The following is a 16540-nucleotide window of genomic DNA, read 5'->3' as shown; positions in this document are numbered from 1 at the left end:
GCAATGGGGTCCACAAACTGAAAAAAAAAACATTTTTGTTGTTCGATGTTTTTCGTGGGCTTACGACTCGTCGTTGTCATTTTGTTGACCAGTAAAAACACAACTTGCATTGGGCTTAACGCTCCGCGCCAGCCAGCAAGCACTACGACAAGCACATGGAAATTGGAAAATCAGTTTGTGTTGAAAATGCCGACTAAACGGTTATCTGCTGCTTGTTGTTTAGCTCCACAAGAAAAGAAGCGCGTGTTTTAAAAAATAGCTACGTAATGAAAGTTTACGTGTGTCTCTCTCAGTGTGTGTGTGTAAGTGTTGGTAACATAAAGAAAAGTGAAAGAGTCGTAAACACACACAAGCACAGCATTTAATGTGTGTCAGTGTATCACGAGGTATTTTGTCGAAAGGAAACGGAAGGATATAGGTTCGATGTTGCAACTGAATGTTGGTGTCATACGAAAACAAGTTTGAAGTTCAAAAGCCATTGGAAAAATATCAAATTGACACTACTTCATCGTCGGGCATACCGTTACAAAACGCGTGTTCCTAACATTCTTAGTTAGTCTATGTGGGCTCTTCGTGCCACTAAGTTCAATGAAATCGGAACTTTTCGCACCGAATACCGTACAAAGAAACTTGTTCAATACAGTGTTTGTGTGTGTGTGGTGTGTGGAATATTGGATGTTATATAGTAACAACATACAATAAAATGAAATGAAAATATTAAATAACAAATAAAAAATTAAATACTTTAAGTAAAAATTCATGCAAATAAAGTTAGGTTTCAAATTTCAAGCCTTGTTTGTGAAAGTGAAAATTTGTAGTAACGGCAAATTATATAAACGAAATATAGTGATTTATTAAATATTGTGGAATTGAAATTTATATTGAAATAAAAATTGAAATTATTTGGAAATAAAATTTAAAATTACATTGAAATTATTGAAAAAAAAAATATATATATATTGTACAAAATACTACATAAATTAAATAGTTTATTATTAAAATATTAAATAAAAATATATAAAAATAATAAGTTTTACAAAATTATATAATTATTTGAAAATGAAAATAAAATATTAAATTAAATCAATAAAATATTTGTGTGTGATCTGTGTTTTAAACAATAATTACAAAAATTAAAAAATATATATATTTAAATTATATTAAAAATATTTATGCTATTGAATAAATCATATAGAATTTTATTGCAAAAATATAAAACAATTAATTATTAATTAAAAATAATAAATAAAATTGTGTACAATTACTCAAACTAATTGCTGTACAAATATATTATGTATGAAAAGTGTATGTTTCTTAACTTTAAAAACAGCTGAACAACCAATACTTTCTAACGGAATAACTCATATTAGGTAAAATTGATTCAAAAATATTTTAAATAGTATAAAAATTATAGAAAAATATTTCGAAGAAATTTGAAAGATTTATGTTACGTTGTTGAACATGTACGTCGTCAAGTCAATTTTTTGTGCTTAGAATTTGTAATCAAAGCTTCCTTTGATCCAAAGAAAACTTGTTGTGAATTATTGTATTATTGTGGTGGCGGAACAAATATTTTTCGGTTCATTCCTAAATTTTAATACATTTAGCTTGCATCCAAAATAGTGCATTCTAAGAGATATTTGTTATCATATGCGTATTACGCTATCTAGTACATTTCAGATGTCTCACTTATAAACATGGATTATACCTACCGTAGCGAAGGGGTGTGAAAATTGTAATTCGGTCTTTTCGGACAGGACTTTATTCTTTATCCTCTACAATGAAGTAAATGGGATTTATAAATTTCCCATTAAAAACACACAATGTAAGGCGACACTGAAGCTATTCCATTGAACATTTTTGACATTTTCAAGATATTGGATCATACCATTACACTGCACAAAATGCAAATAACATCTGGTAGATATATTTTAGAATTGCAGACCTATACTACGGATTGGTATCCGAAGATTTTGGTGGCCATTGTGCTCTGGAAATGAAGCGAGGAACCTCATTTTGTAACCATTCTTGGGTGGCGCATACTGAACACGATGGTGCTGAGTCCTGTTTGAATGTCCAAGGTGTGCGATCAAAATGTTTGGATGCCCAAGGCTTTAATACGTCCTCCAGAATATTTTCGCGATAATAATCGGCATTTATTCTGATACCACAGTCGATTAATACGAGCGGAAGGCGAATATCGGCTGTTATGGCGGCCCACACCATCAACATGGCCAGCGCTAGTTTCCAACCGAAGATGCACATTTTTAGCTGACCTCTTTGGCAAGTAAAAACGATCATTTTGTTTGTTTACAAACTGCTGTACAGCGAATGTTTTCTCATCGAAGAAAACCAAATTCGGCAGTTCACAATTTTCGGCCAAGCGAAGCAACTCTTTAGCTCTTTTGAGTCTATTTTCTTTCTGTTGCGGTGTAAGTTCTTGCACATTTTAGAATTTCAATGGCTTTACCCCGAGCTCATTTTTCAATATTTGCCGAATGGAATATTGCGATATGTTTAGCTCACGAGCCATTTTTCGGCCACTGCGACGAGGGTTTCGCTCACGTAACTTCTTTACTTTTCGAACCATTTCTGCTGATGTTGCTGTTCCTCTCCGTCTACTTCCTAGTACGTAGGCAGGTTAAGTTCGTAAATGTAGGTTCACGTTTTCGTATAGCCCACATATAACGGTACCTCCCAATATTCGGTATTTTGATGATTTTAGCGACATTATTCACCGGAACTGTTTCAAATTTGGTATTTGAAGTTCGTAATGGATACTACAGCCTATGACAGAAAATAATCTATGTAGGTCCACGTCTTCGTATAGCCCCTATATAATAGTACCTCCCAATATTCGGTATTTTGATGATTTTAGCGTCAATATTCACCGTATTATTTTCAAATTACGTATTTAGAGTTCGTAATGGGATCTACAGTCCGTGACAGAAAATTGCCTATGCAGGTCTAGGTCTTCGTATAGGACCCATATATCAGTACCTCTTTATATTCCGTACTTTGATGATTTTAGGTACAATACTCACCGAAATTGTTTGAGATGTCGTATTTGAAGTTCGTAATGGAAGCTACAGCCTGTGATAGAAAATTTTCTATGCAGGTCCAGGTCTTCGTATAGCTCCTATATAACGGTACCTCCCTATGTACGGTATTTTGATGATTTTGGCTACATTATTCACCGTTTATTTCAAGTTTCGAATTTGAATATGGTAATGGCTTGTGACAAACAATGCCTATGTAGGTGCACGTCGTACAGGCCCTAATATAACGGCTGTATTCGGTATTTTTAAAATGTTAACATAATTTTTGGCGAATGTTATCTTTATCGAAAATTTTCAAATTCGGTCTAAATGGTGGAGGGTATTCAAAGTTCGGCCCGGCCGAACTTACTGCTTTTTTACTTGTTTTTCTGTAAAATTCTCACCAAATGCTTTTGTACGCTTGTAAACAATATAACGAGCTGTCACTGGAATAATTTTAACAGCTGTCGGACGAGTGACTTAGAAATTACAGCAGCCTGAAGTTGGTTACAATTTTTCCATCTCACCCTGTACAAAGGGTTTTTGGAAATTCGTACTTTAAAATGTGACTAAACTTCTAAAATAGTACCATTTGGCATTATGAGAACGGATGGAGGTAAAAACTTGAAATTCGCTGTAAGAAACAAGGTTGGAAAATAAATTTGATATATGAAGGTGGGTTTGGAAATTTATACTCAGTCTGCGAACTCTACCAAATGCTATTAAAATTTGGAACAGTTTGATTTATTTTGAATCAATGAAGCTGGAATTTTGAAATTTTGTATTGTGTTTCCTGTTAGTGGTGGGTTTGTAATAAAGAGGTGGTTTGGATATGTGTATAACAAATTTACAAAAAACACTAAATGTTACATTATTTGGTACATTTGCATGTTGTGAACGGATAGTGCTTGAAATCTTAAATTTGGTATTAAAATCGCTGTTCATGTGTACCCAGGACATATGAAGGTGGTTTCGGAAATATGTATATACGGAAAATACCGAATGGTATTATATTTGGGATTGGGTGAGGGGATAGGGATAGATTTCTTAAATTTGATATTTATATTACTGATGGTATCTGTGTTTCACAATTGGCGAAATGTGTCCTATAAGTACTAAATTTGGTATTGGGTTAAGGAATAGAGCTTAAATCCGTAAATATGATATAAATGTCACCGTTAGTGTCTGTGCTTAAGATATGGAGGTGGTTTCAGAAATGTGTACTATGAAGGTACGAAAAGTGCAAAATGCCACAAAATGTGCCATTGGGTGTGGGATAGAGGTCGCTCAGTAAGCCCATCTGATAACTAAGTTTGCTGTCAAAATAAATATTGTGATTTAAAATAAAATCACTCTGGCGTAAAAACTACTATTTTTCGCTTCAATATTTGTCAAAAATAGTCTTCCTGTCCGACATTATGTAGGCCTTGGTCTACATGGTCTAAATGGATTTAAATTTAATAGTTCTATTTCCCAATGCTTCATATGACAATCGTGAAGACTTTTTATACCCTACACCACATAGTGGTAAGGGTATTATGTCTTTGTGCATTTGTTTGTAACATGGAGAAGGAAACGAGATAGACCCATAGTTACTTTTGAGAACCTTCATAGAATCACTTTCTGAGTCGATTTATGCATGTCCGTCCGTCTGTCCGTCCGTCCGTCCGTCCGTCCGTCCGTCCGTCTGTCCATGTATTCTTGTGAACAAAATGCAGGTCGCATTTATTATCCGATTGAGTTGAAATTTTCCAAACAATATTTTTTTGTCCCAAGGACGAACCCTATTGAAATTGGTGAGAATCGGATCAAATTTAGATATAGCTCCCATATATATCTTCATCCGATTTCGGGTTAAATGAGCACCAAATGTCAACTATCAGTCCAAATTACCTGAATTTTGGCACACCCAACCGACTTCAGCCTAGAAGCAAGTATATCAAAATTTGAGAAAATCGGTTCAGATATAGCTATAGCTCCCATATATATTTTTCATCCGATTTGATCTTAAAGTCCCTCACATTCCTACTATGCACTCCACAACCGTGATATTTGGTACCAGGTATTAGATGGAGCACAGAAATAGCTGTTTTAAATTTTATCGAAATCGGTTCAGATTTGGATATAGCTCCCATATATATATTCATCCGATTTCGGGTTAATTGACCACCAAATGGCCAATATCAGCCCTAATGGCCCGAATTTTGGCACATGTGACCGAGATTAGCCTTAAAGTAAATACAACAAATTTAGAGAAAATCGGTTCAGATTTGGATATAGCTCCCATATATATATTCATCCGATTTCGGGTTAATTGTGCTCCAAATGGCCAATATCAGCCCAAATGGACTGAATTTTAGTACATCGGACCAAATTCAGCCTAGAAGCAAGTATATCAAATTTAGTTAAAATCGGTTCAGATATAGATATAGCAAGCATATATATGTTTCATCCGATTTAGTGTTTTAGTCCCTTACATTCGTAATGTTCTTTCCACAACCGTGATATTTGGTACCAGATATAAGGTACAGCCCAGAAATAGCTGTTTGTAATTTTATCGAAATCGGTTCAGATTTGGATATAGCTCCCATATATATCTTCATCCGATTTCGGGTTAATTGACCACCAAATGGCCAATATCAGCCCAAATGGCCCGAATTTTGGCACATGTGACCGAGATTAGCCTTAAAGTAAATACAACAAATTTGGAGAAAATCGGTTCAGATTTGGATATAGCTCCCATATATATCTTCATCCGATTTCGGGTTAATTGTGCTCCAAATGGACTGAATTTTAGTTCATCGGACCAAATTCAGCCTTGAAGCAAGTATATCAAATTTAGTGAAAATCGGTTCAGATATAGATATAGCAAGCATATATATGTTTCATCCGATTTAGTGTTTTAGTCCCATACATTCGTAATGTTCACTCCACAACCGTGATATTTGGTACCAGATATAAGGTACAGCCCAGAAATAGCTGTTTGTAATTTTATCGAAATCGGTTCAGATTTGGATATAGCTCCCATATATATCTTCATCCGATTTCGGGTTAATTGTGCACCAAATGGCCGATATAAGTCCAAATGGACTGAATTTTAGTACATCGGACCAAATTCAGCCTAGAAGCAAGTATATCAAATTTAGTGAAAATCGGTTCATAGATATAGCAACCATATATATGTTTCATCCGATTTAGTGTTTTAGTCCCTTACATTCGTAATGTTCACTCCATAACCGTGATATTTGGTACCAGGTATTAGATGGAGCACAGGAATAGCTGTTTTAAATTTTATCGAAATCGGTTCAGATTTGGATATAGCTCCCATATATATCTTCATCCGATTTCGGGTTATTGACCACCAAATGGCCGTAATAGCATCAATTTTGGCAAATCCGACCGAAACCAGCTTAGAAGCAAGTACACCAATTTTAGTAAAAATCGGTTCAGATATAGCTATAGCTCCCATATATATGTTTCATCCGATTTCGTTTTTAAATCCCTCACATACGTAATATGCACTCCACAGAAATGATATTTGGTACTAGTTATTAGATAAAGCCCAAAAATAGTTGATTTTAATTTTATTAAAATCTGTTCCGATTTGGATATGCCTCCCATATATATCTTCATCCGATTTCGTGTTAATTGTGCACCAAATGGCCAATATCAGCCCAAATGGCATGAATTTTGGCAAATCCGACCGAAACCAGCCTATAGGCAAGTACACACATTTTAGTAAAAATCGGTTCAGATATAGCTCTAGCTCCATATATATGTTTCATCCGATTTGCTCTTTAAGTCCCTTACATTCGTAATATACTCTTCACAGGAATGATATTTGGTACCAGATATCAGATAAAGCCCAAAAATAGTCGATTTTGATTTTATAAAAATTGGTACATCAAATTTAGTGTAAATCGGTCGGATACAGCTATAGCTCCTATATATACCTTTCATCCGATTTGTACTTTAAGTCCCTCAAATTCGAAAAATGTACGATACAAGAATAATATTTGGTATCAGATGCAGCCAAGAAATATCTTCTTTTTCAGTTTTACAAATATCGGTTCAGATTTAGATATACCTCCTATATATATCTTCATCCAATTTCGTGTTGATTGCGCACCAAATGTCCAATATCAGCCCAAATGTCCTGGGTTTTGGCAAATCTGACCGAATTCAGCCTAGAATCAAATACATCAAACTTGGTGAAAATCGGTTCAGATATAGCTATAGTTCGTAAAATGCACGATAGAATTAGATAGATTTTGATTTTGTACCAAATATCTCATAGAGCTCTGAAATGCTCTGTATAAACCTTTTTATGAGAGCTCTACTAAATATGCATAGTGGTGTAGGGTATCATATAGTCGGCCCCGCCCGACTTTTGAGCTTTCCTTACTGGTTTAAATTATATCCAATTTGCAGGAAATCTTTAAAAAATTCCAATTAATTTCTCGAAATTTTGTCTGCTTGCCGAATTCTACACATGAACTGGCGCACATACACACACAGATATATTTGTGCAAACGAACACTTTGACACCTAGAATTATTATGCAGTTGGCAAATAAATGCTTCCATACAAATCCAATTGTCAATTTGTTCAAGTTTAACACTAAATTAATTTGTTTTTGTCTGTTTTTTGTTTATTGGTAGAAAATTATTCGTTTCATTTGTGTATATGTGCGTTTTGTTGTTATTGTTGTTATTTGTGCAATTTTTATTTTGTTCATATTTTTATTTCACAGAAACTCACGTTTTGACACATTGTCATGGCGAAGTCATAGCTGACAAATAATGAACATATTGTTCTTGTTTGTTGTTATACCCTCCACCAAAAAAAAGTATGGAGGGTATATTAAGTTCGTCATTCCGTTTGTAACTCATCGAAATAATCATTTTAGACCCAACAAAGTATATATATATTCTTGATCATCGTAAAATTCTAAGACGATTTAGCCCTGTCCGTCCGTCTGTCCATCTGTTGTAATCACGCTACAGTCTAAACGAATTAAGATAGGAAGCTAAAAATTTGCACAGATCTCTCTTTTGTCTGCAGCCAGGTTAAGTTCGAAGATGGGCTATGTCGGTCCACGATATCGTATAGCCCCCATATAACGGTAACCCCGATATTCGGTATTTTGATGATTTTTCAATGGAATTGTCTGAAAATCCACACAAGTAGTTCCTTGTGGGTACTTTATACCTCGGCAGAGAATTATCCACAAAAGGAGTCCCTTGTGGACATTTTACCCACTCAAAAAGAATTGTCTATACAGGTCCACGATATCGTATATCCCCCATATAACTGTACCCCCCGATATTCGGTATTTTTATGATTTTACCCACAATTTTCATCGGAATTGTCTGAAAATCTACACAAGGAGTTTCTTGTGGTTACTTTATACCTCGGCAGAGAATTATCTATATAGGTCCACGATATCGTATAGCCCTCATATAACGGTACCCCAGATATTCGGTATTTTGATGTTTTTAGCCATATTTTTCAACGGAATGGTCACAAGGGGTTCTTAGTACACAAGGGGTTCTTTGTGAGCACTTTACCCCCCGACAGAGAATTCTCTATATAGGTGAACGATAACTTATATCCCCCATATAACGATACCCCGCGATATTCGGTATTTTGATGATTTTAGCCACATTTACCAATCGTATTGTCTGAAAATTCACACACGGAGTTCTTTGTGAGCACTTTACCCCTGAAACGGAATTGTCTATATAGGTCCACAATATCGTATATCCTCGAAATAACGGTATTTTGACGATTTTAGCCACTTTTTCCAATGGAATTATCTGAAAATCCACACAAGGATTTCCTTGTGAGTACTTTACACGCAGACATAGATATGTCTTTATAGGTTCACAATACCGTATATCCCCCCATATCGGCACCTTCCTATATTAGATATTTTAAAGATTTTAAAAGAATTTTTAATGGATTTTATTTTTTTGTAAATTTTTCTAATTCGTCCCAAATGGTGGAGGGTATTCAAAGTTCGGCCCGGCCGAACTTACTGCTTTTTTACTCGTTTTATATTAACCCGTTGTTGACATGGATGTTTTATGGCATTTCCTATTGGAAGGAAGGAATTACAATTTCGTCACCTTGAAATATTTTTCGGAGCTTTTACGCATTTCGCAAAAAATATTCCTATGCAAATTTACGGCTACCTAGTGTGGTGAAATTTAAAAGAGACTCAACCCAACTTATAGTGTGGGTACATAAGCAGATTGGCCTCATGGCTAGGTATGTTAATGTCAAATCATAAGGAAAACCGACTGCAGGATTCGAGTGGTATCCCTTTATGATTGTTACAAAATATACCATGCGAAGACTTCAAGCTGCTTATGTATCCTCACTTTTAGCACAGTTTTCTTTTTGGCGGCAGTTTGTAAAAATTGTGCAAGATCGATTTATGTTTTTTATATGCTGTATGTTTTTTATATGCGGTACTGAATATAGTTGAAATCATCAAAATGCCGAATATTAGGAGATACCGTTATATTGGTGCTAAATTAAAATTCATTCGAAAGATAGCGTGATTACAACAGGCAGACAGGCGTACAGACAGACGGAAATCAAGGTAGAATTTTACGCTGATCAAGAATATATATACTTTGTTGGGTCCAGCATTAGTATTTCGATGAGTTACAAACGGAATAACAAAGTTAATATACCTTCCATAGTATGATGGATTGTATAAAAAATCTGTCATTCTATTGGACTTTGACCTTCCTCAGGAAATCTCTAAACATTCACCATTTTTGCTTTCTCATTGTGAAATCATTTACATTTGTCAAAATGGTACTTCCCCGGGCATTCAAATAAAATCGCCACAAATGCCTATGTATATAATTAATGAGATCGGTCCAAGTTAACAGCAAAGTTCAAAGTTCAAAATTCTAAGCAAGCATTAAAGGAATTATCGAACAGAATAGAAAATGGGTTAAACGGTGTGAAAAAATAGTTTCGAATATTTGTCTTGAGCGCACACGAATCGGTTTTGAAATATCTCAAAAACAACAAAACCATTTTCAATGATAAATGATTGTTTCGCTACTATTCTTGTGCATAGAATATAAACGAATGAGTGTTTTATGAAATTGTTGTCAATTTTGTTATTTTACCCTACACATCACTGCAGAACAGGGTATTATGTCTTTGTGCATTAGTTTGTAACAGGCAAAAGGGATGAGACAGACCTATAGTTTCTTTTGATGATATACATAGAATCACTTTCTGGTTTAATTGATGCATGTTTGCCCATCCATAAATCGATCCTGCATATATTGTTCAGTTGTGATAAAAATTTACAAAGCCCTTCTGTTTTCCACAAGAACAAAGCACATTGCAAATGGTTGTAATCCGTTCATATGTGGATATAGGGTGAGATGAAAAAACTGCAACCAACTTCAGACTGCTGTCATTTCTAAGCCACTCGTACGACAGCTTTTAAAATTATTCCAGTGACAGCTCATTATATTGTTTACAAGCGTACAAAAGCATTTTGGTGAGAATTTTCTAGAAAAAAAGTTATTCGTGATGGAATTTAAGCGGGCTAATGTGATTTCTTTATATTTGGCTGGAAAACCACAAGTTGCTATCGTTAGAGCACTTCAGCATTTAAATGTGTATAAATCTTTTGTGTCTCGTACCATCGCTCGTTATCGTCATACTAGAAGCGTAGCTCGACGTCAAGGAAGCGGACGGAAGAAAACAGCAACATTAGCAGAAATGGTTCGAAAAGTAAAGAAGCGACATGATCGAAACCCGCGTCGCAGTGACCGAAAAATGGCTCGTGAGCTGAACTTTTCGCAATATTCCATTCGGCAAATATTGAAAAATTTGCTCGGGGTTAAGCCATTAAAATTCCAAAAAGTGCAAGAACTTACACCGCAACAGAAAGAAAATAGACTCAAACGAGCTAAATAGTTGCTTCGGTTGAAAGTGGTGAACTGCTGAATTTGGTTTTCTCCGATTAGAAAACAATCGTTGTCTAGCAGTGTGTAAACAAACAAATTGATCGTGTTAACTTGCCAAAGAGGTCAGCTGAAAATGTCCACCTTCGGTTGTCCACTAGATCTCAAGCGCCGGCCATGGTGATGGTGTGTGCCGTCATAACAGCCGATGGTCGCTCTCCGTTCGCATTAATCGACCGTGGAATAAATGCCGAATATTATTGCGAAAATATGCTGTAGGGTGTATTAGTGCCTTGGGCACGCAAACATTAGGACCACAGATCTTAGACATTCCAACAGGACTCAGCACATCGCTTCATTTCCAGCGCACAATGGCCACCAAAATCTCCTGATACCAATCTTTTGGACTGTTGTTTCTGGAGTATTTTGGGAAGCAAGGTTGGCACTAAAAAATAACAAAGTGTCGATTACCTCAAGCAAGCGCATCGCCGGGCCCAAAATACCATAGAGCAACATTCGAGCAGAGTTTGAGGGCTATAATTCGTCCCAAAGGTGACCAATTCGAACAAATCTAAACATGTTCTTAAATTTGACGGTTTTTCCGAAATTTTTTGCTTTCATTCAATAAATTTAAAAAAAAAAAATGTAAAAATTATGACAATTGACTTTGTTGCAGTTTTTTTATCTCCCTGTTGATTCCAATTCAGACTAAAAGTAACCATGTCAAATTTGTTTCAAAAATATCAATAGTTCCCATAGCAATGATATTTAACACGAGAGGTCACATGCAGCATAAAAATAAATCCATAAAATTATGAGAAAGCTATTAAGATTGAGATATAGTTCCATCCGATTTTAATCTAAAGCAGTAACAACGATCTTCTATGAACTACCTCACATAAATTCCCTATGTAAACGTTTATTTACTGCGGGTCACTCTTCTAAATGTGCACAATGGTGTAGGGTATAATATAGTCGTCTCAGTCCGACTTTTGTCCTTTCTGTACTGGTTAAATCTGGTTAAGAAAAACAATTTATCTACTCAACTTGGCCAACGGCAATCATTGTTGTTAATGATCATTTTCTATATTTTAGCCCGATGACGTCACCTCATTAGCCAAGAAATACTTTGCAGCACGTGTATAAGAGTTAAACTGTAAACAAAGAAAACGCGAGAAAGAAGAACCAAGATTACATACAATTAAATGCTATACACATTAGTTGATTGTTCACTTCAGCCAAAGGCTAAGAAGGCGGAAAATCATTCGGGTATCAATAGCAAGAGCCAAACTATTTTTTTGGGGGCTAAATAAAAAAACCATAAAAATCTAGTATGAGACTGAAAAATGTGAAGAAACCCTGAAGTTCAACCTTTAATGCAATAACGGATACCATCGTCCCTACAGTTATTTTGGTCTCAAATAATGATGCTGAGATAATTGTACCCTACCCGCCCTAACTTAGATTGATTATTTGTAATCACGTTACAGATTGCTAAAAGGTTCTGTTCTTCTCGAAAATTAATATGGTAATTGGGATATAGTCATTCTAGAAAAATAAGAATTCATATCTTGGGACCGGAAAAGGTACTACAAACTTGGATAGTCACCCCGATTGCATTTGGTGGGGTTAATGAACCAGAACTTTTTTGTGAAAAAGAAAAACGATTTTAGGATTTTTCTAATAATTTAATAACTGAGAACAGCTTTGATTTCCGTTAAAATTTCCAATCCATTAAACAACAACAAATGTTTGTAGCAAGGCCAAACTACTAGGGGCTAGGGTCCAAATTTTTTTTACAAAAAAGTAATTTTTGACATTCTCTGTTTTTTCGCTTTTCTTTGCAATGTGTCATTATGTAGCGGAAAATTTGGTATTTGAAGTTCGTAATGGATACTACAGCCTATGACAGAAAATTGTCCGTGCAGGTCCAAGCCTTCGTATAGCTCCCACATAATATTGATACCTTCTGATATTCGGTATTTTGATGATTTTATACACATTCTTCACCGTTTTTTTCAAGTTTCGCATTTAAATATTGTAATGGCTTATGACAAAAGTTGTCTATGCATGTCCATGTCGTCGTATAGATCCAAATATAACAGGTACATTCGGTGTTTTTAAGATTTTAAAAGAATTTTTAACGGATTTTATTTTTTTTTTCAAAATTACCAAATTCGTTCCAAATGGTGGAGGGTATTCAAAGTTCGACCAGGCCAAATTTACAGCTTTTTTACTTGTTCTTGATCGAAACCCACGTCGCAGTGGCCGAAAAATGGCTCGTGAGCTGAACATATCGCAATATTCCATTCGGCACATATTGAAAAACAAGTTAAAAAGTATCAGTCGGTATTACCGACAGATATATGTCCTCAGCCTACGTTAGATTATTTAAATATATTATGGCTAGTGTTACGATTATTCAAAAGTTTGACCGTCTATGAAGCTGGTTCCGCAGGAATGATGTAATAATTTTAGAAATTGTTAAAATGTGCGTGTGGTACCAGATACAGTCTACCGAAATATTCCATTTTTATACTTCATCTAATACAAATAAAAAATATTGAGCGATATATTGGGCAAAATTACAAGAAAGGGTACTTATATCCAATTTTAGGTGAAATCATAAATTCCGATAAATTTCATGTTCATATCAGGCTTCTTATTGAGAGAAATATTTGGGCATAGAAATTAGTAAAGAATTGCTAAATTGTTTCGAAAGTTATGACAGATAAAATTATTGAAAATTGTGACACTATGTGGATGAGTTCCCCGAAGGGGTTCGAAGATATATATAAACTTCACAACAAATCTTGTGTTAGCAAAAATGTTTGTATGTGTGAAATTTGCAGAAAGTTGGATGCTTATTTCACTTTATTTTCAAAAATTCGAACCCTATGAAATGTTCGATCTATACCATCTTTATAACAGATCTTGTGTTGATAGAAATATTCAGATGTGCCAAGTCTAAATGGAATCGGATGTTAATTTGGCGTTTTACGAGCTACGTGGGTATTCAAATTTTCGACATTTTGTGGGGGAGGTACCAGAAGGAGTGGACCGATATATTCCATGTTAACACCAGATCTTAGGTTTATAAAAATATTGGGATGTGTGAAATTTTAAGACATTTGGATCCTTACATCACATTTTATAAGAGTTAAAATTATTCAAAATTTTGACCCTTTGTGGTGGAGGTACTTGATGGAGTGGACCGATATTGTCCATTTTCACACCTGACCTAGAACTTACGCAAATATTAGGATTTGCAAAGTTGGAGCAAAATCGTGTAATCGTTTCTCTTTCTGTGCAAAAAATATATTTTATATTTATTTTTTCTTAAAATGTCGACTTTTGTGTTGGAGGTATCAGAAGGAGTGGACCGATGTATTCCTCATTCACACCAGACCTTGGGTTAATAAAAATACTGCGATGTGTGAAATTTGAAGACTATCGGGCACTTACTTCACACTTTATAAGATTTGTAATTATTCAAAATTTTGACCCTTTGTGGGGGAGGTACTTGATAGAGTGGACCGACATTGTCCATTTTTGCACTGACGCAAATATTAGGATTTGCAAAGTTGGAGCAAAATCAGATTATCCTTTGTCTTTCTGTGCAGAAAACATATTTTTTTGCAATTTCGACCTTTTGTGGGGGAGGTACCAGAAGGAGTGGACCGACGTATTCCACCTTCACACCAAACCTTGGGTTAATAAAAATATTAGGATGTGTGCAATTTAAAGACAATCGGACTCTAACCTCACACTTTATAAGAGTTGTAATTATTCAAAATTTTGACCCTTTGTGGGGGAGGTACTTGATAGAGTGAACCGATATTGTCCATTTTCACACTTGACTTAGCACTGACGAAAATATTAGGATTTGCAAAGTTGGAGCAAAATCGTGTAATCGTTTCTCTTTCTGTGCAAAAAATGTATTTTTTGAAAATTTCGACTTTTTGTGGGGGAGGTACCAGAAGGAGTGGACCGATATTCCCCATCTCCGAACTCTATCTAAGTTTGACAGAAAATATTACGATGTACCAAGCTTATACCAAATCCGGTACTCCCTTCGAGAGTTATCGTGCGCACCAGTCAGACAGACAGACAGACGGACGGACGGACATCGCTAGATTGACTCCAAATGTCCTGAAACGGATTTGGTCCAAAGAGACCTAGGGTCTAAAACCGTTATTTCGACTAAGCAAGTTTTCACCGTATCAAATGATATATACCCTCTGTAGCCATATGGCTGAGGGTCTAATGATCTTGGGGTAAAGCCATTGAAATTCCAAAAAGTGCAAGAACTTACACCGCATCAGAAAGAAAATAGACTCAATAGAGCTAAAGAGTTGCTTAGCTTGGCCGAAAGTGGTGAACAGTCGAATTTGGTTTTCTCCGCTTCGATGAGAAAATATTCGTTGTCCAGCAGTTTGTAAACAAACAAAATGATCGTGTTTACTTGCCAAAGAGGTCAGCTGTAAATGTGCACCTTCGGTTGGCCACCAGAACTCAAGCGACGGCCATGGTGATGGTGTTGGTCGCCATAACAGCCAATTGTATTAATCGACCGTGGCATCAGAATAAATGGCGAATATTATCGCGAAAATATTCTGGAGGGTGTATTAAAGCCTTGGGCATGCAAACATTTTGTCCGCAGACCTTGGACATTCCAACAGGACTCAGCACCATGGCACTCTGCACGCGCAACCAAAGAATGATTACAAAATGAGGTTCCTCGCTTCATTTCCAGCGCACATTGAACACCAAAATCTTCGGATACCAATCCGTTGGACTATTGTGTCTGGAGTATTTTGGAAAGCAATGCTGGCACTAAAAAATAGCAAAGTGACGATCACCTCAAACAAGCGCTTTGCCGGGAATGGGCCAAAATACCACAGAGTAACATTCGGGCAGCGTGTGAAGGTTTCATTGGCCGTTTGAAGGACATGATTCGTGCCAAAGGTGACCTACTTGAACAAATTTAAACTTATTCTAAAGTTTGATGCTATTTACGACATTTTTTGCTTTCATTCAATAAAATTAAAAAAGTAAAAATTATGGCGATTGACTTTGTTGCTGGTTTGATCCGATTTTATATTCAAGCCTTTCCAAGTCATAAAAAATCATCCGTCAAATTTACATGAAATTATTTCAGATTTATATACAACTTTGTAACACGCATTCTATAAAGATTATAATTGGTGTGATTTACTTTACTGTAGAGCTTCTAGAGTAAAATAAATAGGATATCAACTAGTGGGCGCTACTTCTACTTTTGTCCTTCTTCTACTTTTTTAAGTTTCAGATCGGATTGTAACCTGAAATTTGGAGTTTTCATTGAGCAAAAATTGCATTTAAAAAACGAGCATTTAACAGTCCATATGCCTTTCTGATCAGCGGTTTTTATTTGTTTTGTCCTTTGTTATTTTTGCGTGTGAAATTTGTTGTTTATTGGCGACTATTAACTTTTCATTTGAGACCGTTTTTATTGCCGGTGTCACGGCCAATGGCTAACAATGATGAAATGTATGGTTTTGTGTGTGTGTGTGT

General features: G+C 35.6%; 1 protein-coding gene across 1 annotated transcript in view; it reads left to right on the top strand.

Moving 5' to 3' along the window:
• The first annotated feature begins 1208 nt into the window (after positions 1 to 1208).
• LOC101893475 (octopamine receptor Oamb) overlaps positions 1209 to 16540 on the top strand; it is a 242466-nt gene continuing 227134 nt past the window's right edge. The window contains exon 1 of the mRNA XM_020036170.2: positions 1209 to 1370. The gene's annotated coding sequence lies outside the window, so the exon portion shown is untranslated. The remainder of the gene's footprint in view (positions 1371 to 16540) is intronic.

Source organism: Musca domestica, unplaced genomic scaffold, assembly GCF_030504385.1.
Source record: "Musca domestica strain aabys unplaced genomic scaffold, Musca_domestica.polishedcontigs.V.1.1 1, whole genome shotgun sequence".
Taxonomy (NCBI): domain Eukaryota; kingdom Metazoa; phylum Arthropoda; class Insecta; order Diptera; family Muscidae; genus Musca; species Musca domestica.
This window is presented reverse-complemented; position numbering and strand designations above follow the sequence as displayed.